Raw genomic sequence first — 26,916 nt, 5'->3', positions numbered from 1 at the left:
TATCAAACGGAATCCAAACGGAATGAAACCTTTAGAAAAGTTAATTTTGGAACAGAAGCAATCCAGGGGACTTGGAGTGCAAGCCAGGGAATCTTCGAGGAGGCCACGAGATAGGGGGGCGCGCCCTCCACTCTCGTGGGCCCCTCGTGGCTCCCCCGACCGACTTCTTTCGCCTATATATTCCCATATACCCTAAAACCATCGAAGACAAGAATAGATCGGGAGTTCCGCCGCCGCAAGCCTCTGTAGCCACCAAAAACCAATTGGGACCCTGTTCCGGCACCCTGCCGGAGGAGGGATCCCTCACCGGTGGCCATCTTCATCATCCTGGCGCTCTCCATGACAAGGAGGGAGTAGTTCACCCTCGGGGCTGAGGGTATGGACCAGTAGCTATGTGTTTGATCTCTCTCTCTCATGTTCTTGACTTCGCACGATCTTGATGTATCGCGAGCTTTGCTACTATAGTTGGATCTTATGATGCTTCTCCCCCTCTACTCTCTTGTAATGGATTGAGTTTTCCCTTTGAAGTTATCTTATCGGATTGAGTCTTTAAGGATTTGAGAACACTTGATGTATGTCTTGCGTGCTTATCTGTGGTGACAATGGGATATCACATGATCCACTTGATGTATGTTTTGGTGATCAACTTGCGGGTTCCTCCCATGAACCTATGCATAGGGGTGGGCACACGTTTTCGTCTTGACTCTCCGGTAGAAACTTTGGGGCACTCTTTGAAGTTCTATGTGTTGGTTGAATAGATGAATCTGAGATTGTGTGATGCATATCGTATACTCATACCCACGGATACTTGAGGTGACAATGGAGTATTTAGGTGACATTAGAGTTTTGGTTGATTTGTGTCTTAAGGTGTTATTCTAGTACGAACTCTACGATAGATTGAGCAGAAAGAATAGCTTCGTGTTATTTTACTATGGACTCTTGAATAGATCGAGCAGAAAGGATAACTTTGAGGTGGTTTCGTACCCTACCATAATCTCTTCGTTTGTTCTCCGCTATTAGTGGCTTTGGAGTGACTCTTTGTTGCTTGTTGAGGGATAGTTATATGATCCAAGTATGTTATTATTGTTGAGAGAACTTGCACTAGTGAAAGTATGAACCTTAGGCCTTGTTTCAACGCATTGCAATACCGTTTACGCTCACTTTTCTCATTAGTTACCTTGCTGTTTTTATAATTTCAGATTACAAAAACCTATATGTACTATCCATATTGCACTTGTATGACCATCTCTTCGCTGAACTAGTGCACCTATACAATTTACCATTGTATTGGGTGTGTTGGGGACACAAGAGACTCTTTGTTATTTGGTTGCAGGGTTGTTTGAGAGAGACCATCTTCATCCTACGCCTCCCATGGATTGATAAACCTTAGGTCATCCACTTGAGGGAAATTTGCTACTCTCCTACAAACCTGTGCACTTGCAGGCCCAACAACGTCTACAAGAAGAAGGTTGTGTAGTAGACATCAGCCATTACGATCTCGTGGTAGATCAACTCTTGTAATACTCATATTCATCAAGATCAATCAAGCAGAAAGTAGGGTATTACCTCCCTTGTCTCCTGTTACCATCGACCTTAGACGCACAGTTCGGGACCCCCTACCCGAGATCCGCCGGTTTTGACACTAACAAGCTCCCCACAGTAGGATTCAGAGACACATGACCAATCCTATATCCCACCTGAGGTATATGCTCTAACTTGTAATTTTTATATTTCTCATATCATGCATATGGTGTCTTGCATTGCTTAGTTTAGACATCATATACAAAATATTCAATGCAATCTGCTTAGTTTAGAGATCATACATGCGAGTTCATAGTATATGAAACAATTGCGTGAATTATATCATGCCATCCTGTATACTTAGACAACATGTATGTGAATTATTTCATACCAACCTATTTTAGAAAGACATCATATAGTTATGTCATGTCATCCTGTTTAGATACTCATCATATGTTGAATTATGCCATTATATCCTGTTAAGTTATCCATCATATATCTGAAACTATGTCACGCTATCCTGTTTAGTTAGTCAGCATATATGTGAAATTGTGTCATGCTATCATGTTTGGTTAGACAACATATATGTGAATTACTACATCTGTCTATCATACAATGTCTGTACATTAAATTTTTTTATTGTTTATTAGCCATTTGAATTGGAGGGGGTTATGGTAGTATCTAACGTATTAAAACCCCATTCTTCACAAAAGACGATGCTACCCGTTGATGCGGATAGAACCATGGTTGTACTGGCCCACGAACTAGCCCCACCACACATAATCGAGACTCTTCCAGATTGTACACCTACACCATTGGACAGAGAACCAGCTACACCCCATCTAACCCCAACCCATCAGATAGTACCCCACTTATAGTTGACACAACACCATGTCCACCACAGAGTACCCCCACACGAGCAGTTTGTAAGGCAACTGCGGTGCGCAAAGCACGAAGACCACCACGGCGAACCCAAACTCCATGTTTAAAGAAAAAGAGCAATTGTTCTCAAGTCAGATTCTATAGCTATTGTGCATACTCCTTTGCTCTTGCATCACTGTATTTACTCCTACCAACTAATTTGGAATTTGAAGGATCCAATTGAAACTCCAATGGTGCAACAGGTATGTTTTAAACCTATTTCCTAACTGGACCGATGTTCTACCTTCTTGCTCTATGTTGACTTCAGTTTTAGTTGTATAAACAATTATGTTCTCATGTCATGCACATTACAAGTGTTGATGGTGTTGTGTAGTTTCCCACACTTATATTTTGTTAGTGTGTATTTTCCCACACTTATATTCTGTCTATGCTGCTGTGTCTTAAAAAGATATGATTTGAACTGTGTCTCTATCTTGATTTGGCAACATTAACTAGAATGATATAGACAATACAGTGACCATAGTACATAGATATATGTTTGTTTCCTGTTGTTATCCTGTCCACCTTACTACTGAACCTGTTTAGCAAAAGGGAAAACTTTGTTTTTGCCACTCTAGTTTTTGCCCACTTTGCTTATGACACTCTAGAATTTGACATCTCACTTTTTCCACTCTTAGCTTTTGACAATACATAACAAATGCCATTCCGTGGCAAAAGTGATAATTTTTCATTTCACTTTTGCCACTCTTAGCTTTTGCAATGTATCACAATTGCCACCCTGAAAATTTTGCTTTTGCCACGGAATGGCGAAAGTGATATATTATCAAAAGCTAATAGTGGCAAAGTGAAATGTCAAATTCTAGAGTGGCATAAGCAAAGTGCGCAAAATCTAGAGTGGCAAAAACAAAGTTTTCCCTTAGCAAAATGAGTTTCATATACTACATGCTAAACCTGTGATGTAGTGTTTGGATGGTAGAGAAAGTAATGCAGATAAGGTTCAAGATAGTAGAATGATTCAAGAGAATATACTACATGCTAAACTCTAGTTTCATATACTACTTGCTTGTTTCTCTTGTAGAATGCCAATAGAATATTGGAGAAGAGCACCCCATTATGCAATGGTAGAGAAAGTAATGCAGATAAGGTTCAAGATAGTGAGACAACCCTGTTGGTCTCCAAGAAAGGTGATAAAAACTATCTTTTAGGCAGTGAGACAACCCCAAAGTCCTACGTTGATGTAGTGTTTGAGTTCTAGCCACTACCGTTGGCACAAGCTCTTCGAACTTGCTGCCTGAATCACTTCAGCTTCTTCAGTCTTAGCTACAAGCTGAAAGGCATCAGTCAGCTGTGCAGCGGCAAGAAGCCGAAGGACTGAGGAAGTCCCTGTAGAATTCAGATTCATACTTTCTGGTGCAACAGCAAGCGCTGGAGGATTTTAGCGCCAAACAAGAGAAAGCTAATAAGCTTGCTAAGCTTCTCGCCAGCATGGTTGGTATCCAGGATATTGTTTCTTGAGCTCTTCTGAAGTGGTTTAAGTTCTGGACTTGTTTTGCTGCTGCGTTTATTTGCATTGGTCGCCAATTTAGACGCCTAGTGTATGTAATATGCTGCTTTGTTCACTATATTTGTTCTGGTGGCGAACTTTGATGCCGAGTGCATGTAATATTTGTAACAGCTGTAATAGCCTAGCGTAAGTTGCTTTCTTATTTATTTCCTTATTGTCTTGTTTATTTTTTTCTTGTTCTCACTGTAGTTCTTTTTTCACGGTAACCTTTTTATTTAGAACTAGGCCACAATAACCATGGGCAACATATAGACCATTCTAACCATGGTCCTGCTGCCTGCTGTAGTGACCATGGGCCTCCTACGGGCTGTATGATACCTTCTACAGGTCGTAGAATCAGTGGGCCTTCTATGGGCCATATGATTGATTGGTCAAACATGGGTCGTACTATTCGTGGACCAGTAGGGGTCTGCAATGTGGGTCGTAAACAGTCTAGAATGGGAATCATCTGTTTATGGGTCGACCATAACGGGTCGTTAATAGGCTGGTATGTATAACGGGATTAATTCTAACGACAGGCATAAAGGGTCGTTAATGGGCTATATTAGATGACGCTATGAAAATGTCCCACTAGATTAACATGCCACAAATGGGCCGACTGTAACCATGGGCTGATTTTGGCCCATCGGCGGAACAGGCCAGTAATGGACTGTAAGTAATCGTATGCTGGAAACTAGCCCAAGAATAAATGGGCCCTTGGAAGGCCGAAAGGTAACACGGGCTGGAAACGGCCCAACGGAATAATGGGCCGTCAATGGGTATAAAGTGATTTACTGTTCATTATGGACCAGTTTCACCATAGGCCGTTAAAGGGCCCTGATTTACAAAGGGCCTCATATGGGCCAAAAGACGTCAACGGGCCTACATGGGCCGGAAGTTATAAAGGGCTGGAATCATATTGGAGGCCCAGATGACGCTACAGGGCATTCGGATAGGCCATAACTGGTCGCGAGTTAGCAGGCTGTAAATGGGCTATATGCGAACAAGCCTTTAATAGGTTTTCGTGGCCCGGCCCGCTACCTTTTGACCAAGTCAAATGGGCCAACCTTTTGACCTAAATGGACCATTGTTGGGCCGAGCCACGTGTCGACCTATCATAGGCGCGTCCCGTCCATTGGCTGGATGACATCTGTCCAAATGCAGAGCTGACACATGGTTCCTTCAGCCAGTGAGAATTTTACATGTGGAAATCGCCATTGGTCATTGCTGTTAACGGGTTATCCGATCCAAAACCGGACCCGATAGCTTAATGGTGTCCTGTTATGGTGGATGCCATGTGTCGATTATGCTTGACAAAAACACTTCCATGACGTGCCATTTATCTTCATGGAAGTGGTCACTTCCGTGATGATAATTTAAGTATTGTCATGGAACACTTCTACGAAAGCACAAGTATGGCTATCTTCATTCTTTCATAAAATCATCATGGATGTACATGCATGACAGAAAACGTGACCTACTGTGACAAACACGTATCATCACGGAAGTGTCTTTTTTTGTAGTGAAGTAAAGCGTTCTTGATGACACATGGGAATTCATCTAGTCACTTTCATCATGTTTCTTTGATTCACGTTTGTTACTTTGATAATTTGATATGTGGGTGGAGTGGTGCTTGGGTGATGTTCTACTTGAACAAGCCTCCCACTTATGATTAACCCCTCTCGCAAGCATCTGCAACTATGAAAGAAGAGTTAAGATAAATCTAACCATAGCATGAAACATAAGGATCCAAATCAGCCCCTTACGGAAGAGCAACCCATCATCTAATTACTACTTCATAATGCATTCCTTTAGGCCCAAAGATGGTGAAGTTTCATGTAGTCGACGTTCACATAACACCACTAAGGGAATCACATAATACATATCATCAAAATATCGAACGAATACCAAATTCACATGATTACTTATAACCGGACTTCTCCCATGTCCTCAAGAATAAAAGTAACTAGTCACAAATCATATTCATGTTCAAGATCATAGGGGTATTGAATATCATCAAGGATCTGAACATTTAATCTTCCACCAGATAAACCAACTAGCCTCAACTACAAGATATAATCAACACTGCTAGCAACCCACATGTACCAATCTGAGGTTTTGAGACAAAGATTGAATACAAGAGATGAACTAGGTTGAGATGAGATGGTGCTGGTGAAGATATTGATGAAGATTGGTCGTCCCACGATGAGAGGATCATTGGTGATGACAATGTCTTTGATTTCCCCCTCCCGGAGGGAAGTTTCCCTGGCGGAATCTCTCTACCGGAGAGCAAAAGTGCTCCTACCTAGGTTCCACCTCGAGATAGTGGTGCTTCGTCCCGAAACCTTTCTTCTTATTTTTTCTATGTCAAATGGTGCCATATAGGAGAAGATGGGCCCTAGAGGCCTGTTAGGGGCGCCACAAGCTCGGGGGGCACGCCCCCAGGCTTGTCGCTGCCTGGTGGGTCCCCTTCTGATATTTCTTTCTCCAGTAACTTTAATATATTCCAAAATAAATCTCTGTCAATTTTCAGGTCATTTGGAGTTGTGCAGAATAGGTGTATCAGATATAGCCCTTTCCGGTTGAAAATTCCAGCTACCGGCAATCTCTCTCTTCATGTGAATCTTGCAAAATAAGATTGAAAAGGCATAAGAACATAAGTGAAATGTAGTCCATAATGCATTAAATATCAGTAAGAAAACATGATGTAAAATGGACGTATCACAACCCAAAAGACATCGCATCCATCATCACAAGATGAAATCTTCAGCGCAACCATTGCCACCACCACTTGCCGAACCACCATGCTCACTAAACCTTGGCACCGCATGGCCTCTTGCAGCTAGCCTCCTCCTCTCCGAGATCAACCTTGCTATGTCATGCCATTCTTTGGTGAGCTCATCCATGTCATTTCCATTCATGATCATGCTCCTCTTGAAGGAGCTTGGCCATGGCTTTGTTCTCCTCGGACATGGCTCTTCTTTCCTCAATGGAGGCCTTGTGCATGGTCTCCTCCTTGAGTACTTTCCAATTCTCTTGAGCCTTCTTCTCAGTCAACTCCTTTTTTGCCTCCAATGTTTGATCACCGATGCCTCGTTGAACTTGACCATGTGATCGAGCTTGTCCCGCAAGCTTGATGCCTCCGCTTCCCTCTTGATGTTATCCTTGGCCTTCTTGTTTCCATCGGGCTTGTTCTTGTTTCTTGGGCCATCATCATCTTCATCATCATCATCCATCTTGGTGAGTGCACCTCTCTTTGGTGGGGATTCTTTGCCAATCAACTTCTACTTCTCACTATCTTTAAGAAGTTTCCAACAATGCTCTAGTTGAAATGACTTGCGACTGGAAGCTTCCATGTCCTTGTACCTTTCTTATGCAATTTTCTCCTACAAAATGAAAACAATGTCAAATTATGTAACCACTCCCATGGCTACAAATGATTTGCACAACTTAGGACGTGAAAACAAACTCACATAATCAGATTCAGTGGTACCACTTGGAGGTGAATTGCGGACTTGCTGCAAGCAAGCAGCCTAACAACTACAAATCGTCTTGATCATGTCCCAACAAACTTGGAGTGACCTAAAGGTGTGTGTCGTCCTGATGGGATACTTTTCCATCATGCACAAGAGTTGATCCTCAATCATTTTCCAATACCGCTTGGCGGTTTGGTCAGTGCCAGTGCATGCATCAAGAGACACTGATTCCCAAGCCTTGGTTAAGACTTGATCTTCCAATTGTGTGTAGTACTTCGATATTGCACGCAATTTTGCTTGCACTTCGTCAAACACCCCCTCTTCAACCTCCTTCACGTCATCTTCTTCCTCACCGTGACCGTGCACGCCACCATCCATCGCATTGTAAATGTAATCACCGATCGGAGCTTGATAGACGTCGACGGTGTTGTCGTCCAACACGTGATAAACTTGGTAGTCGCATCATGCAAACCAGTGCTACAATTTTGTTCAACAAGTCACGAGCAAGCGCAATGGCTAAAAGTGAAACAACTAGAAGAAATTGAAGCATCATACCTTGCGCCCATTTTTTTGAACACCTCGGGGGCGGCGGCAACATCGTCGGAGGCGGGCATCGTCAGGTTAGCTCTTGCCGGGGCAATCAGGGGAGGTGTTGGTGGGGTAGCTCTTGTGGTGGGCTTCTTGCGTTTCACACCCGAAACCTTCCCTTTCTTCGTCGGGGTGGGCCGGACCAGATTCACAACGGCGACGGCGGGCGCGCATGCCTTCTCGACGGGCCTGCGGGAGCGCCGCCTTGAACGATGACGTTGCCCTACCGCTTGCAGGGTGGCGCGGTGGAGCCTTGAATGGCGACGGGTGCGACATTGCCGGCGACGAGATCTACCGAAGGGGTTGGCACGTGGATGACTTCCACAGTGATGGGCGATGGATGGGAGGATTCCATGGCGGTGATAGAAAGTTGGGGAAGGTGGTCCAGAGAGGGCGGAGGGAGGTCGCTGGCGGCGGAGGGAAGGGGAAGCGGGATCTGCCGCGTGGAAATGTCCCTCCTGCCAAATATCGTTGCTGATAGGGGTCAAGCTCAGGTCAGCCTCCCACCCTGTGTATCTAAAGGTTGAGGGCGAAGATTTTCCGTTCCCCACAAATTATTTTACAGGCCGCGGTCCGATACGGTGTCTGTTCGGGCCACATTTTTTTGCCCAAAACCGTAAACTAGCGGTTATTTTGCAGGTCGGCGCGATATAAGGGGTCTACTAGAGATAGTCTAACCACTCCAACACATAGATTCTCACGTCATAGTTCAAGCGTTTGTTGTTTTATACTATTTCAGAGACGTACTGGCTCTTTTCCCATTTTCCCCCACATGTTTTATACTCCCTCCGTTTCTTTTTAGTCTATATATAAGATTTGGTCAAAGTCAAACTTTGTAAAGTTTGACCAACTTTATAGAAAAAATATTAACATCTACAATGCTAAGTTATATGGTATTAAAATTAATTTCATGATGCATCTAACAATATTGATTTCATATTGTGAATCTTGATATTTTTCTGTATAAACTTAGTCAAAGTTAACAAAGTTTGACTTTGACCAAATCTTATATGCAACGAAAAAGAAACGGAGGGTGTACTAGAAAGAATTCATCACAGGAATCCGCTAAAGGAGGAGCTGCTTTTTCTTACAGTTTGTCGTGGGAAGGTGCTAATTCTATCCATTTACATGTACACAATCATAAATGGATATGTACACATGCATATGCCCCAACTTGAAAGTCTTGGTGTTGTGTGTGTACCAGCAGCCATTGGCTTATGTTTTGTCACTGCTGATTTTTATTTCAGATATCTCAAGGAATTGACTTCTCTGATGACAATGCTAGGGTTGTTGTATCCTTTATTTGCATTCTTATATGCCTTAAAGAGTTTAGTGTCAAATTCTGCACTACTGTCTAGTAGCATGATTGGTAATAGCGAACTATTTAAGGTTTTGAGCTGCCGCAACTATATGCTTTTTTGCGGTTGAAAATGTATTACTCAAATGGCAGAATCGCCACAGTCTGCAATACAAAGATCGATTACCTCTTACAAACTAGAGTTTAACAAAACTACAGTTCTACTTTCCGTCCAAGCAAATTTAGCCAAGAAATCACTGACATAGTTATGGCCACGAGAAATATGTCACACAAAATTTGTCCGAAGACTTAAGAGAAGCTTAATCTCCCACACCAAAGAAGCAAAGATGGATCTATCCATATCCTTATCTTTGACCATGTTAACTGCTGCTAAAGAATCCATCTCCACATGAATAGGAAGCTCTGTTCTCTAAATGGCAATCGACAACCCCTCCATGCACGTAGAAAGCACCGACTCCAGAGCATTCCTGCAAGAGAATAGCTCTCCAAAAGATGAGAAAATTATTTTGCCGTTATTGTCCGGAAGAATCATACCGGCACCAACTTGACTATCTTCAGACCAAGAGCCGTCTATATTCATTTTTGTCCATCAATCCTTCGGTTTAGACCATTTCAGTGATGCCCCTGTGTATTGTTGCAAGCGTGGTATTTATGAAATGTTCATAAGAAATCACATGTTTACCTTTTGCTGGATCACATTTAGAATTTTACAGCACCAACAGAGAGTCTAAATAACTCATTAAAATACTCCTTGAAACATCCATAGGCGCAGGTTCTTTTTGGTGTGTTATTTCATTCTGGTTATGCCATACCCTCCATAAGGTCATCAGTAACATGCATCTTTGAACATCAGAAAGTGGGTGTAAAGCTTGAAGTAGCCATTCCATTCATGTGTTGCGTACTTCCTCTATATTTGGCAGGCTCCAACTCACCGACATACAATGCCAAAGTTGCATGGCAAAGGAACAACAACACAAATAATGGAAAGTGTCTTCAGTTTCTCGCCCACAAACATGGCAGGTTGCATCAGTCTTAGGTCCTCATTTATATTTATTCTGCCAAGTGGGTAGTGAATTCACTGAGACGCGCTAGGCAAAATTCTTCACCATCGATGGCACCAGGCTCTTCCAAATTAGCTTCCAGCAGGCAGCCTTCCATTAGGTGCGGTACTGGAGGCCTGAGTTGTAGTTCTACAAGACTCATCAAAGGCCAGATCATAAGCTGACTTCACAGTAAAAACTCCATTAACTGTTGGCCCCCCTTGCAATCACATCTACACCACCTCTCGGACATGCTCTAATTTTCATAAATTCCATCATGTCACACGGTAACAAGAAAGACTGCAGCATGTTAACATTCTAGGAGCCATTGTCGTTCAAAAGCTGAGATACAAACCTCGATCTGCATAACCCTTGTGGGGAGATTGGTTTATATGAAAATGGTCTCGGGATCCAACAATCTCTCCAAGTTCTGATGCTCTTTACATCTCCAACCCTCTAGATCAAGCCATTCTTGAGTACATCCAATCCATGCCTAATCGCAGTCCATGTAGACGACGCATTCCCCAGAAAGACAGTATCTTCAAGTTTGCCATTTGAATAATATTTACTTTTTAAAAGCGAAGCACATAAACTATCCATCCTAGTCAATAGTCTCCAAGCCTGTCGAGCCAAGAGGGCTTTGGTTAAACATACGAAAATCTCTAAATCCAGCACCTCCTTTGCACTTGGGCTATTGCAACTTCTGCCAAGACTTCCAATGAACTTTAAGTTTCCCCTTAGCGGATCCCCAATAAAAGCTCCTCGCCATCTCAATTAGCTTATCACATATTGAAAAAGGAATTTTAAAGACCCCCCATAACATATACTGGTAGTGCTTCTGCAACTGATCTGATAAGCACTTCTCTACCCGGCTGGGCTAGATGGCCGTTTCCCCACTGTATTAGCCTCTTCATAAGTTGTTGCTGCAGTTTTTGGAATCTCCCATTTGACATCCTGCCATTCAGAGTTAGTAGACCGATATATTTCTCCTCGAAACTATAGTTTGTTACGTTTAGCATCTCCCGAACATCATCATGTGCATTGGCTACACATGCGTGCATCTCCAAACATAATAGAACATTTATCATAATTCATATGCTGACATGTAGCCTTTGCATAGAGATCAAGACAAGATTTAACCTCTACGGCCTATTCACGGGAAGCTTCAAAAAACAAAAGTGTATCATCCGCAAAAAGGAGATGCGAGATACCCGGTGCACCCTACAAATATTTATTGGAGTAATCGTGCCAAACTCAACTCTCTCTCATAATCGAGGACAAACCATCAGCAACGAACAAGAACAAGAATGGGGAGAGTGGATCACCTTGCCGAAGTCCGCACGATGGTGCAAATGAATCCAAGAGGGTTCCATTGACTCTTACGGAATATCTCACCGACGTGACACAAGACATAATCCAGTCAATTGATACGTCTCCAACGTATCTATAATTTTTGATTGTTCCATGCTATTATATTACCCGTTTTGGATGTTTATGGGCTTTATTATACACTTCTATATTATTTTTGGGACTAACCTGTTAACCGAAGGACCAACCCAAATTGCTGTTTTTTTGCCTATTTCAGTGTTTCAAAGAAAAGGAATATCAAACGGAGTCCAAACGGAATGAAACCTTTGGGAGAGTTATTTCTGGAACGGAAGCAATCCAGGAGACTTGGAGTAGACGTCAGGGAAGCTCCGAGGAAGCCACGAGGCAGGGAGGCGCGCCCTACCCCCCAGGGCGCGCCCCCCACCGTCGTAGGCCCCTCGTGGCTCCCCTGACCGACTTATTTCGCCTATATATGTCCATATACCCCGAAAACATCAAGGAGCACAATAGATCGGGAGTTCCGCCACCGCAAGCCTCTGTAGCCACCAAAAACCTCTTGGGAGCCCGTTCTGGCACCCTGCCGGAGGGGGAATCCATCACCGGTGATCATCTTCATCATCCCGGCGCTCTCCATGACGAGGAGGGAGTAGTTCACCCTCAGGGCTGAGGGTATGTACCAGTAGCTATGTGTTTGATCTCTCTCCCTCTCGTGTTCTTTTGGTGATACGATCTTATGTATCGCGAGCTTTGCTATTATAGTTGGATCTTATGATGTTTCTCCCCATCTACTCCCTTGTGATGAATTGAGTTTTCCCTTTGAAGTTCTTATCGGATTGAGTCTTTAAGGATTTGAGAACACTTGATGTATGTCTTGCCGTGCTTATCTGTGGTGACAATGGGATATTCACTTGATCTACTTGATGTATGTTTTGGTGATCAACTTGCGGGTTCCGTTGTGAACTTATGCATAGGGGTTGGCACACGTTTTCGTCTTGACTCTTCGTTAGAAACTTTGGGGCGCTCTTTGAAGTACTTTGTGTTGGTTTGAATAGATGAATCTGAGATTGTGTGATGCATATCGTATAATCATGCCCACGGATACTTGAGGTGACATTGGAGTATCTAGGTGACATTAGGGTTTTGGTTGATTTGTGTCTTAAGGTGTTATTCTAGTACGAACTCTATGATAGATTAAACGGAAAGAATAGCTTCGTGTTATTTTACTACGGACTCTTGAATAGATCGATCATAAAGGATAACTTTGAGGTGGTTTCGTACCCTACCATAATCTCTTCGTTCGTTCTCCGCTATTAGTGACTTTGGAGTGCCTCTTTGTTGCATGTTGAGGGATAGTTATATGATCCAATTATGTTATTATTGTTGAGAGAACTTGCACTAGTGAAAGTATGAACCCTAGGCCTTGTTTCCTAGCATTGCAATACCGTTTATGCTCACTTTTATCATTAGTTACCTTGCTGTTTTTATATTTTCAGATTACAAAAACCTATATCTACCATCCATATTGTACTTGTATCACCATCTCTTCACCGAACTAGTGCACCTATACAATTTGCCATTGTATTGGGTGTGTTGGGGACACAAGAGACTCTTTGTTATTTGGTTGCAGGGTTGCTTGAGAGAGACCATCTTCAACCTACGCCTCCCACGGATTGATAAACCTTAGGTCATCCACTTGAGGGAAATTTGCTACTGTCCTACAAACCTCTGCACTTGGAGGCCCAACAACGTCTAGAAGAAGAGGGTTGCGTAGTAGACATCAAGCTCTTTTCTAGCGCCCTTGCCGGGGAGGTGAATGCTTGAAGGTATATCTTTAGATCTTGCAATCGAATCTTTTAGTTTCTTGTTTTATCACTAGTTTAGTTTATAAAATAAAACTACAAAAAAATGGAATTGAGTTTGCCTCATACGCTTCATCTTTTTAATATCTTTCGTGAAAATGATGGTAAGGAAAATTGTGCTCAATTTCTAGAAGAAGAATGCATTAAAATGTTTGGTACTAGATTTTTGTATGATGAGCATGATTACAATGTTGTTAGTACGAATTCCTTGAATATCCATGATGCTAAAGATATGCAGAGCCACAAGCTTGGGGAAGCTATGTTTGATGAAGATGATATTTTTGTCCCCCAAGTTTTGATGAGCGAATTTATTATGATGAATGCATGCCTCCTATTTATGATGATTATTGTGATGACACGTATGCTATAAAGAATAAAGATAACCATGAAACTTGTCATCTTGATTGCAATTTTCAATTGGATTATGCTTCACATGATAGTTATTTTGTTGAGTTTGCTCCCACTACTATTCATGAGAAGAAATTTGCTTATGTGGAGAGTAATAAAAATTCTATGCTTGTGGCTCATGCAAGGAATGCTTTATGTGAAGTTATATTGTTGAATTCATTCATGATGCTACTGAAAATTATTATCATGGAGGAATATATGCTTGTAGGAATTGCAATAATATCAAGTTTCCTCTCTATGTGCTTAAAGTTTTAAAGTTATGTTTGTTTTGCCTTCCTATGCTAGTTGATTATTGTTCCCATAAGTTGTTTGCTCAAAAAATCCCTATGCATAGGAAGTGGGTTAGAATGAAATGCGCTAGTCATATTCTTCATGATGCTATCTTTATGTTTCAATTCTTATCTTTTATGTGAGCATCATTGAAATCATCATGCCTAGCTAGGGGCATTAAACGTTAGCGCTTGTTGGGAGGCAACCCAATTTTATTTTTCTCCTTTGCTTTTGCTCCTGTTTAGTAATAAATGATTCATCTAGCCTCTGTTTAGATATGGTTTTATGTTTTAATTAGTATTTGTGCCAAGTAGAACCTTTGGGAAGACTTGGGTGAAGTCTTTATGATCTTGCTGTAAAAAACAGAAACTTTAGCGCTCACGAGATTAGCTGCCATTTTTTACTGGAGAGCGCTTTTAGGTTGATTCTTTTTGCAGATGATTAATAGACAAATTCGTCAGGTCTGCCAATTTATTTCCGAATTGTTGGAGTTCCATAAGTATACGTTTGATACAGATTACTACAGACTGTTCTGTTTTGAAAGGTAAAATTCGATGGACTATGGAATAAGGAGTGGCAAGAGCCTAAGCTTGGGGATGCCCAAGGCACCCCAAGGTAATATTGAAGGACAACCAAGGGCCCAAGCTTGGGGATGCCCCGGAAGGCATCCCGTCTTTCGTCTTCGTTCATCGGTAAACTTTACTTGGAGCTATATTTTTATTCGCCACATGATATGTGTTTTGCTTGGAGGGTCATTTTATTTTGTTAGTATTTGCTTGATGTTATTTAGAATAATTTTTTGCATCTATATTTTCAATAAAAATGTCAAGGATAGCCTTTACCATGCTTATTTTGCAAGTATACATGTTGCTGTTTCAAAACAGAAAGTTTACCGCTGTTGCAAAAATTCCCTAGAAAATTCAGAAAATGATAAAATATTGAAACTTTTTGCATATTGAGCTCTGATAAATCTTATACAGTGTGGTAAATTGGAATAATTTTTGGAGTTATGGAAGTATTGATACTCTTGCATTCTTTACAGACTGTACTGTTTTGGCAGATTGCTGTTATGTTTGCATTGTTTGCATATGTTTGCTTGTTTAATGATTCTATTTGAGGATAGGAGTATTAAATATGCAGAGGCATTTAGTATGAAATGTTTAATAATAATTTTAGTGATTTGTTACAGTAGAAAATGATAAGGTTTTTGCATTGGTTTATACTAACTTATCTCACGAGTTCTTGTTGAGTTTGGTGTGGATGAAGCTTTCGAGATTTAGGAAACCAAGATATAAAGGGAAATAAGGAGACACAAAAGCTCAAGCTTGGGGATGCCCAAGGCACCCCAAGATAATATTTCAAGAAGTCTCAAGCATCCAAGCTTGGGGATGCCCCGGTAGGCATCCCACCTTTCTTCTTCAACAATTATCGGTTAGTATCGGTTGAACCTAGGTTTTTGCTCTTCACATGATGTGTGCTATCCTTGAAATGTCATTTTGTTTTGTTTTGCTTGCTGTTTGAATAATATCCAAAGATCTGAAATTCTTAAATGTTAGAGAGTCTTCACATAGTTGCATAATTATTCGACTACTCATTGATCTTCACTTATACCTTTTGGAGTAGTTTGTCATTTGCTCTAGTGCTTCACTTATATCCTTTTAGAGCACAACGGTGGTTTTATTTTGAAGAAATAGATGAACTCTCGTGCTTCACTTATATTATTTTGAGAGTCTTTTAGAACAGCATGGTATTTGCTATGGTTGTAAAATTGGTCCTAGAATGATGGGCATCCAAGTTGGGTATAATAAAAACTTTCATATAAAGTGCATTGAATACTATGAGAAGTTTGATTCTTTATGATAGTTTTGAGATATGAAGATGGTGATATTAGAGTCATGCTAATGGAGTAGTTGTGAATTGAGTAATACTTGCGTTAAAGTTTGTGATTCCCGTAGCATGCACGTTTGGTGAACCGTTATGTGATGAAGTTGGAGCATGATTTATTTATTGATTGTCTTCCTTATGAGTGGAGGTCAGGATCGCGCGATGGTTAACTCCTACCAACCCTTCCCCTAGGAGCATGTGTGTAGTACTTTGTTTTGATAACTTGTAGATTTTTGCAATAAGTATATGAGTTCTTTATGACTAATGTTGAGTCCATGGATTATACGCACTCTCACCCTTCCACCATTGCTAGCCTCTTTGGTGCCGCGCAACTTTCGCCTGTACCATACACCCACCATATACCTTCCTCAAAACAGCCACCATACCTACCTATTATGGCATTTCCATAGTCATTCCGAGATATATTGCCATGCAACTTTCCACCGTTTCGTTTATTATGACAGACTCCATCATTGTCATATTGCTTTTGCATCATCATGTAGTTAACATCGTATTTGTGGCAAAGCCACCTTGATAATTCTTTCATACATGTCACTCTTGATTCATTGCATATCCGGGTACACCGCCGGAGGCATCCATATAGAGTCATATTTTGTTCTAAGTATTGAGTTGTAATTCTTGAGTTGTAAAGTAAATAAAAGTGTGATGATCTTCATTATTAGAGCATTGTCCCAAGTGAGGAAAGGATGATGGAGACTATGATTCCCCCACAAGTCAGGATGAGACTCCGGACTTTAAAAAAGAAAAAAAAATGGGGAGGCCAAAGAAGCCCACCAAAAAAATGTCAGAAAAAGAGAGAAGGGACAATGTTAATATCCTTTTACCACACTTGTGCTTCAAAGTAGCACCATAATCTTCATGATAGAGAGTCTCCTATGTTGTCACTTTCATATACTAGTGGGAATTTTACATTATATAACTTGGCTTGTATATTCCGATGATGGGCTTCCTCACAATGCCCTAGGTCTTCGTGAGCAAGCAAGTTGGATGCACACTCACTTAGTTTCTTTTGTTGAGCTTTCATACACTTATAGCTCTAGTGCATCCGTTGCATGGCAATCCCTACTCACTCACATTGATATCTATTAATGGGCATCTCCATAGCCCGTTGATACGCCTAGTTGATGTGAGACTATATTCTCCTTTTTTGTCTTCTCCACAACCACCATTATATTCCACATATAGTGCTATGTCCATGGCTCACGCTCATGTATTGCGTGAAGATTGAAAAAGTTTGAAAATACTAAAGTATGAAACAATTGCTTGCCTAAAACCGGGGTTGTGCATGATTTAAATATTTTGTGTGATGAAGATAGAACATAGCCTAACTATATGATTTTGTAGGGATAAGCTTTCTTTAGCCATATTATTTTGAGAAGACATGATTGCTTTGTTAGTATGCTTGAAGTATTACTATTTTTATGTTAACTAGCAAAAATACCCGTGCGTTGCAACGGAAGAAAAATCACATACCCGTAGTTTAGGTCGCAAGACTGTGCAACAGGGGTCCATCTCCAACACCAGCACCACGACCAACATGATGCTCAGTGTGATGAAGACAAAACAAAGCATGCTGTTGATTGGCGGCGGTTGGTCGACACAGCCATCTGTGAAGATGTAAGGTCACCCCAGGCACCACATCAAACGTGTACACATCCTCATGACACGATGGCTCAGCACCCGCTCGACTGTTGCTATCGCCACCATCAGTAATCCACACACCATCCTCTTGCTAGCAGGTACAAGATGATGGTGGTAACGGTAGGTATTGTAAAATATTTTCATGTGTTGCAATAGTGAAAAAGATTTTTTTTAAAATAATTTTTCATTATTACAATAGACTGACTTAAAAAACAATGCAACCATGGATAAATTTTTCTCTTAATGCGTTCTTCTCCTGACATGCATCCATAATACTCCCTCCGTCCTAAAATTTTTGTCTTAAATTTGTCTAGATACGGATGTATCTAATACTAAAACGTGACTTGATACATCCGTATTTAGACAAATCAAAGACAAGGATTTTGGGACGGAGGAGGTAGTACTATATCATGTATGCCACGTGGTGGTTCCACTTTTTACTCCACGTAGTCTTTTTTAACCGTACCATACTTCATGTAGGCTTTGTGATTAATCCAGAAAGTCACTTTGGAGCACGGGCACGTTGTGAACGTTTTTTACAAAACATATTTTTATTCAAAAAGTAAAAAAAAGTAGTATATTTGTGTGAGTTTTCATCAAAACCTGTGTTTGTAAAAGATTAGCACATATGCCCGTGCGTTGCAACGGAAAGATAATTGTTTTTGGAACAAGCGGCGGAAAATATAATTGATGTGTTCATAAAAAACGATCTTCACGGTGGTGGGTGACAGAGCGAGGAGCTGCGGTCTTCCCACGGGTCATGTTTGGCCCGTGAGATCTTAATAGTGGTGGGGCTAGTCAACGCGGCGGCGACCACCCAACTTGTACCTTTTTTTCCTCCGGGTCGACCTCCGTCTCGGAATTGTGGTTCCGTCTTCATTTGGTCACGGTTACTTCGACCACTTTCTCCTACGACGAGGTAACCGGATGGATTACTAATTGCAGCGCATAAATTATGTTTCATTAGCATAAACAGCGCATAACCAGGCATGAATGTCCCATCATTATCAGGGTTTATTCTCTTCAACTATTTTTACGCTCACGTGCCCATAAATTTTATTAATTAAAGCAAAACCAACATATTCTCTTTTATTAGCATGTGCCCAATTTTTTTCCCATTATAGACAACCAGCATGGCACGTGCAAGTTATCTCCAGCATATTGTCTTTTATTGTCTTTTATTGGCAAGTTCCCTCGTTCTACTCATAATTGTCGAAACAACCTCCTTATTCTCACATAACCTCCTTATTTCCAGACAACTTATGGACATATAAAAACTGGTGTTATTTAGTATAAATTTTCAAGATGAGACTGTTCCTATCGTAATTGCAAGCTAGCTGAGTTGGTTTTATCCGTGGGCACAATAGGGAAGGTCCATAGTTCAATCCCCTCGCGCCCCTCTTTTTTGGGGCCCCTCTTTTTTGCTACTCGTCCATCCGTCCAGTTTGGCCCACCTGGGGGATAACCAAAAAAATTGGGGAGCTACGTGTGGAATGGACGAAACAAAATCTATACACATATTTTTTTTTCTTTTCTTAGGGCAGCCGTGTGGAAGCTATTATATGACGCTAGTTGTGTCAAATAGCGCGTGGGACGCACAACAGTTCGCGTCTGGGCCAGCCCACTGGCAGGCACCGAAATAACCTGTATTTGCAAGGCACGAGCTATAATCCAAAAAACGACGCGTCGAACAATGAAACACATGACCTTAAAGACTGGACCACGTGCCGCTAGCCACGGCAACAAACACCTACTACTAACCAATGGCCAGCGTGAATATTTAAGAACATATTGCAACGCCGGATATAAAATACTTTTTATTTTTTTTTAAATATGAATTGCCGAATATTCTTCGAAACATGAACATTTTTTGAAATTACGAACAATGTTTTTAATATTCCATCCATTTTTGAAAAAAGCATGTTTTTTTGAAATAACAGCATTTTTTGAACACAAAAACCTTTTATCAAAACCCAAACATTTTTTAATTTGTGGCCGGCGTGAACATTTTACTAAAAGAAGAATATATTTCATTTTTCTAATATTTTTTAAAATACATTTTTTTAAATCACAAACAATTTTGGAATATTTCTTAGTTTGAAAAAAAAACGGAACGAGAAAATTAATTAATGTTTAAAATATTTTTGAAAACGCGAACACAATATTATAATTCAAATATTTTTCAAAATTTTTACAAAAATTAATATTCTGAACTTTTTTGAAAATTTTAAATTACGAAATCAGGTAAAAGTAAAAATAAATTTGGACGGAAAAACAAAACGGGCCAGCCCAGTCTTGGGCGCCCCATGCGAACTCAAACTACCTACTGCCCGGGGCGAGAAATAGGCTTTTTGAAGCTACATGTGCAGGCAAATAAGTGGGCTGGCTTTACTGGGCCACATCATGTGCGGGCCGAGTACGAAATTTGTGATTGCTAAAAATACAGATGGACGCACAAAAATTTAGTACCAGCTCGGATAGAAAAATAAATTTTGATGGTGAACGGATGAAAAAATCGGCGAAACGCACCTTGCTTTATTAGTAGTTATAGATATAGATATAGATATAGACAAATACACGCAAAAAAATAGTTATACATCATGCTGCCTTTTTTAAACCATACTTCACGTAGTCTTTGTGATTAATCCAAAAGGTCACTTTGGAGCAAGGGCACATTATGACCGTTTTTAGAAAACATATTTTTATCCAAAAAGTCAAAGAATGCAATATATTTGTGTGAGTTTTCATCAAAATCTGTGTATAAAAAAGACAAATACATGCATATTGTTTTTGGTTGGGTTTTTGTAAAAAAAATCACCTTTGAACGAAATCTGATAGGACTCAGATTTTCATATTTGTCAGGTTTCTTATCTTCTTTTATTTCCTTGGCGGTGGGGACGTGGCTCTAGGCTCGCACATGCATTTTTCATATTTTTATGGGCACACGCATGTTTCCTAGACAATATTTCCTTCGTTTAGACACACATGCATTTTTCATATTTTTATGGGCACACACATGTTTCCTAGCCAATATTTCCTTATTTTAGACGCACATACCCCCCCCCAGAGACGCTAATCGTGTTGGCCTTCTTCCTTCTTCCTTTGTTGGGTTCTGTTCACACCTCCTTCATTTCCTTTCTTGGGTTCTGTTCACGTCGGCTGATTGATTTTGATATACATGTATAAACAGGTGAGATTTGCTGTGAAGAAGCGAGGTGGGATTATTTGATTATAAGGTTAATGCTCTTTTTCAGCCGTATTGATTTAGCGATAGGTTGTGTGTTCGAATTCACACAATTTTTCGCTTCTCCTACGAAGGCAAGGAGAAAGCCCATCAGCAATTCAGCACGTGAGGCCCAGTACGGCGTAGGACGCGGCACGAAGTGGAAAATGAAAGCAATTTTATATAGGACATCCCCACATTAATGCCACCTCGTTTATATTACGATTTTGTCTATATAAATCATAAAAGCGTATTATGACATAAGAAGAAAGCGTATTGTGACGGTGAACCCAAGGTGTCAATCCGTGCTTTATTATTAGGGAAAGATATGAACTTTTATTTTGAATCATCTAAACGTTCATGCCACAATAAAGAAAATTACATTGAGAAATATGCTAGGTAGCATTCCACATCAAAAATTCTGTTTTTATCATTTACCTACTCGAGGACGAGCAGGAATTAAGCTTGGGTATGCTTGATACATCTCCAACGTATCTATAATTTTTGATTATCTCATGCTATTATATTACCCGTTTTGGATGTTTATGGGCTTTATTATACACTTTTATATTATTTTTTGGACTAACCTATTAACCGGAGGCCCAGCCCAAATTGCTGTTTTTTGCCTATTTCAGTGTATCGAAGAAAAGGAATATCAAACGAAGTCCAAACGGAATGAAACCTTCAGGAGAGTTATTTTTGGAACGAAAGCAATCTAGGAGACTTGGAGTAGACGTCAGGGAAGCTCCGAGGAAGCCACAAGGCAGGGAGGCGCGTCCTACCCCCTAGGCGTGCCCCCCACGATCGTGGGCCCCTCGTGGCTCCCCTGACTGACTTCTTTCGCCTATATATGTCCATATACCCCGAAAACATCCATGAGCACAATAGATCGGGAGTTCCGCCACCGCAAGCCTCTGTAGCCACCAAAAACCTCTCGGGAGCCCGTTCCGGCACCCTGCCGGAGGGGGAATCCATCACCGGTGGCCATCTTCATCATCCCGGCGCTCTCCATGACGAGGAGGGAGTAGTTCACCCTCGGTGAAAGATCGTGGATGTCGCCTAGAGGGGGGGTGAATAGGCGCTTTAAAATAATTACGGTTTAGGCTTGAACAAATGCGGAATAAACCTAGCGGTTAATTTGACAAGCACAAAACCTACAACAACTAGGCTCACCTATGTGCACCAACAACTTATGCTGAGCAAGGTAAACAACTAAGTGATAGCAAGATTTATGACAAGAAACAATATGGCTATCACAAAGTAAAGTGCATAAGTAAAGGGCTCGGGTAAGAGAAAACCGAGGCACGCGGAGACGATGTATCCCGAAGTTCACACCCTTGCAGATGCTAATCTCTGTTTGGAGCGGTGTGGAGGCACAATGCTTCCCAAGAAGCCACTAGGGCCACCGTAATCTCCTCACGCCCTCGCACAATGCAAGATGTCGTGATTCCACTAAGGGACCCTTGAGGGCGGTCACCGAACCCGTACAAATGGCAACCCTTGGGCTGGTCACCGGACCCATACACTTTGGCAACCCTTGGGGGCGGTCACCAGTACCCATCAAATTGCTCGGGGCGATCTCCACAACCTAATTGGGACCCCGACGCTTGCTCGGAGCTTTACACCACAATGATTGAGCTCCGAACACCACAAAGGTTGGGCCTATCTCCCCAACGACACCATGAAGCTTCACCACAATGGAATATGGCTCCGAGGTGACCTCAACCGTGTAGGGCGCCCCAGCACCCAAGAGGAACAAGCTCAAGGGTACCAAGCACCCAAGAGTAAAAAGGTTCTCAACTTGTAACTTCCACGTATCACCGTGGAGAACTCAAACCTATGCACCATATGCAATGGCAAGGGCACACGGAGTGCCCAAGTCCTTCTCTCTCAAATCCCACCGAAGCAACTAATGCTAGGGAGGAAAATGAGAGGAAGAACAAGAAGGAGAACACCAATGACTCCAAGATATAGATCCAAGGGGTTCCCCTCACATAGAGGAGAAAGTGATTGGTGGAAATGTGGATCTAGATCTCCTCTCTCTTTTCCCTCAAAAACTAGCAAGAATCCATGGAGGGATTGAGAGTTAGCAAGCTCAAAGAAGGTCAACAATGGGGAAGAACTCGAGCTCAAAGGATAAGGTTCAACGGGGAAGAAGACCCCCTTTTATAGGTGGGGAAAAATCCAACCGTTATCCACACAGCCCGCACAGAGCGGTACTACCGCTCCAAGGAGCGGTACTACTGCTAGGGCGGTAGTAGCCCTTTGAAAAACAACAACGAGGAGGCAAAAGGGCAGTAGGACCACCAGAGCGGTACTACCGCTCGCACTCACGGTACTACCGCTAGGGATAGCGGTACTACCGCAAAGGGTAGTGATACTACTGCTTGCGAGCGGTACTAAAAAAATACATCCGTGCCTACCATCGCAAGACTTGGGACGAGTTTTTTGTTCAGAGCGGTACTACCGCTGTAGCAGCCGCGGTAGTACCGCTCTGGAGCAGTAGTAAAAAATTACATCCGCTCCAATTCGCGGTAGTACCGCTGCAGCCTTTTCAGAACACCAAAACTGCCACAACTTTTGAAAACAGACTCCGAATTCGATGAAACCAAGTTTGTTGGAAAGCTAGCGACAAGGGCTAGAAAAATCTTGAAAGAAATATCAATAAGAAGCAAATTAGAAAAGTCCCAAGAGAAAATGGTGAGAACCCTTCCTCAAATAAGACCGGTAGAACCTCCAACACCGAAAACGCAATAGAAGAGGCATATGACATCTGTTTCAAAGTACTAGAGCTTGTCACGAAGATAACCACAAGCTCTAAAACCTCAACAGAAAATTAAAATAAGAATCAAGAAAGATGATGCAAGGATGCAAAGGTTTGAGCTCTCGGCGAACAATACGATCAAGCTTCTCACTTGAGAGCCCCCCTTGATAGTACGGCTATCGATCCTATAACCCGGTCTCCAAACTATCATCATGAGACCGGTAAAATATAAAACCTATCAAGGGAAAACCTTTGCCTTGCACGAAGTCCACTTGAGCTAGATGATGATGATCTTGACTCCCTCAAGTTGGACCACCTTTCTTGATTGCGTTCGCTCGATGAAGACTAGTTGATTGCTCCCCCGTACTCCACTATGGGTGAGACCCTCTTTGGAACATCTTCACAAGTCCATTGATACCATAATGGACGGCAAGCTTCAAGCACTTGATCTCTTCATGATGCTCCACTTGAACTTGCACACGACAAACTTGATGACGATCACCACTTGATGTCATCCTCTCCATGGGTTGAGTGATATCTTCCTCTTGACGCATGCCCATGAACACGTACCTAACCCCACATAGAACTCTCACATAGACCATGGGTTAGTACGCAAAGCACAATGGAGAATGCTTACCATACCATGGGATCACTTGATCCCTCTTGGTACATCTTCTACGCTTTTTGAGTTGATCAACTTGATTCACTCTTGACTTAGTCTTGATCAACCTTGAATCTTTCCAACGCTCTTCATTTGGATGATGTCTTGAAGTTAAACATGAATGATCACACCATCTTCTTCTTCAAGACATGCTTGCAATAAGCTCAACACTCACATCACCAATCTTTGGATAATTCCTTAATAGCACCTTGGTCAACTCATAAACTCCTTGAAACCAACACATGGACTTCAAGAAAAGCCTATGGATAAATCCTTCAAATATAACTCAAGACAACCATTAGTCCATAGAGATTGTCACCAATTACCAAAACCAAACATGGGGGCACCACATGTTCTTTCACTCGGGACTGAGGGTATGTACCAGTAGCTATGTGTTTGATCTCTCTCTCTCCCGTGTTCTCGAGGTGATACGATCTTGATGTATCGCGAGCTTTGCTATTATATGACGAAAACATTCAGGAGCACAATAGATCGGGAGTTCCGCCGCCGCAAGCCTCTGTAGCCACCAAAAACCTCTTGGGAGCCCGTTCCGGCACCCTGCCGGAGGGGGAATCCATCATCGGTGGCCATCTTCATCATCCCGGCGCTCTCCATGACGAGGAGGGAGTAGTTCACCCTCGGGGCTGAGGGTATGTACCAGTAGCTATGTGTTTGATCTCTCTCTCTCTCTCGTGTTCTTGTGGTGATACTATCTTATGTATCGCGAGCTTTGCTATTATAGTTGGATCTTATGATGTTTCTCCCCCTCTACTCCCTTGTGATGAATTGAGTTTTCCCTTTGAAGTTATCTTATCGGATTGAGTCTTTAAGGATTTGAGAACACTTGATGTATGTCTTGCCGTGCTTATCTGTGGTGACAATGGGATATTCACGTGATCTACTTGATGTATGTTTTGGTGATCAACTTGCGGGTTCCGTTGTGAACTTATGCATAGGGGTTGGCACACGTTTTCGTCTTGACTCTTCGTTAGAAACTTTGGGGCACTCTTTGAAGTACTTTGTGTTGGTTTGAATAGATGAATCTGAGATTGTGTGATGCATATCGTATAATCATGCCCACGGATACTTGAGGTGACATTGGAGTATCTAGGTGACATTAGGGTTTTGGTTGATTTGTGTCTTAAGGTGTTATTCTAGTACGAACTCTATGATAGATTGAACGGAAAGAATAGCTTCGTGTTATTTTACTACGGACTCTTGAATAGATCAATCATAAAGGATAACTTTGAGGTGGTTTCGTACCCTACCATAATCTCTTCGTTCGTTCTCCGCTATTAGTGACTTTGGAGTGCCTCTTTGTTGCATGTTGAGGGATAGTTATATGATCCAATTATGTTATTATTGTTGAGATAACTTGCACTAGTGAAAGTATGAACCATAGGCCTTGTTTCCTAGCATTGCAATACCGTTTATGCTCACTTTTATCATTAGTTACCTTGCTGTTTTTATATTTTCAGATTACAAAAACCTATATCTACCATCCATATTGTACTTGTATCACCATCTCTTCGCCGAACTAGTGCACCTATACAATTTGCAATTGTATTGGGTGTGTTGGGGACACAAGAGACTCTTTGTTATTTGGTTGCAGGGTTGCTTGAGAGAGACCATCTTCAACCTACGCCTCCCGCGGATTGATAAACCTTAGGTCATCCACTTGAGGGAAATTTGCTACTGTCCTACAAACCTCTGCACTTGGAGGCCCAACAACGTCTACAAGAAGAAGGTTGCGTAGTAGATATCATCAATCCATCGGTGACCAAAACACATCTTTTGCATCACTTGCTTCAAGAAATTCCAATCCACTATGCCTTTGATAGATCCAATTTATCAGCGTAAAAACTTTTGGATGGATCTTTCTTTTCCTTGATATCATGAATACATTCGAAAGCAATCAAGGCATTGCCAGTGATCATCCTACCGGGTATAAATGCACTTTGCTCGGGAGAGATGATGTCATCTAAAAGAGGTCTCAACCTATTAACCAAACACTTGGAAACCACTTTATAAACCACATTACACAAGCTGATAGGACGACATTGAGATAATTTTGTTGGGTTTGCAACTTCTAGAATTAGAACTATTGAAATGTAATTTACCCCTTCTGGCATAATTCTCGTCCTAAAAAACTTCCTAACTGATCGAATGATATTATCCTTTAGGACCTCCCAACCGCGTTGGAAGAATCTCACAAGAAACCAATCGGGGCCTCGGGCTTTTAAGAGCCCAATCTGAAAGAGTGCATCTGAGGTCCATTTATCTGAAAACTCACCATAAAGCTTTAAATTATCATCATCGGAAATTACTGAATCATAAATAGTAAATATTTTCTGAAAATATCATGTGGACATATGGCCCATGGCCTGATTATCAGATATCACATTACCAACATCATCCTGAAGTTCCCGTATAATATTCTTTCTTGCCCTCTAGACAGCCTTGCTTTGAAAACAATTTTGTGTTTCTA

Source organism: Aegilops tauschii, chromosome 2, assembly GCF_002575655.3.
Source record: "Aegilops tauschii subsp. strangulata cultivar AL8/78 chromosome 2, Aet v6.0, whole genome shotgun sequence".
Classification (NCBI taxonomy): Eukaryota; Viridiplantae; Streptophyta; class Magnoliopsida; order Poales; family Poaceae; genus Aegilops; species Aegilops tauschii.
This window is presented reverse-complemented; position numbering follows the sequence as displayed.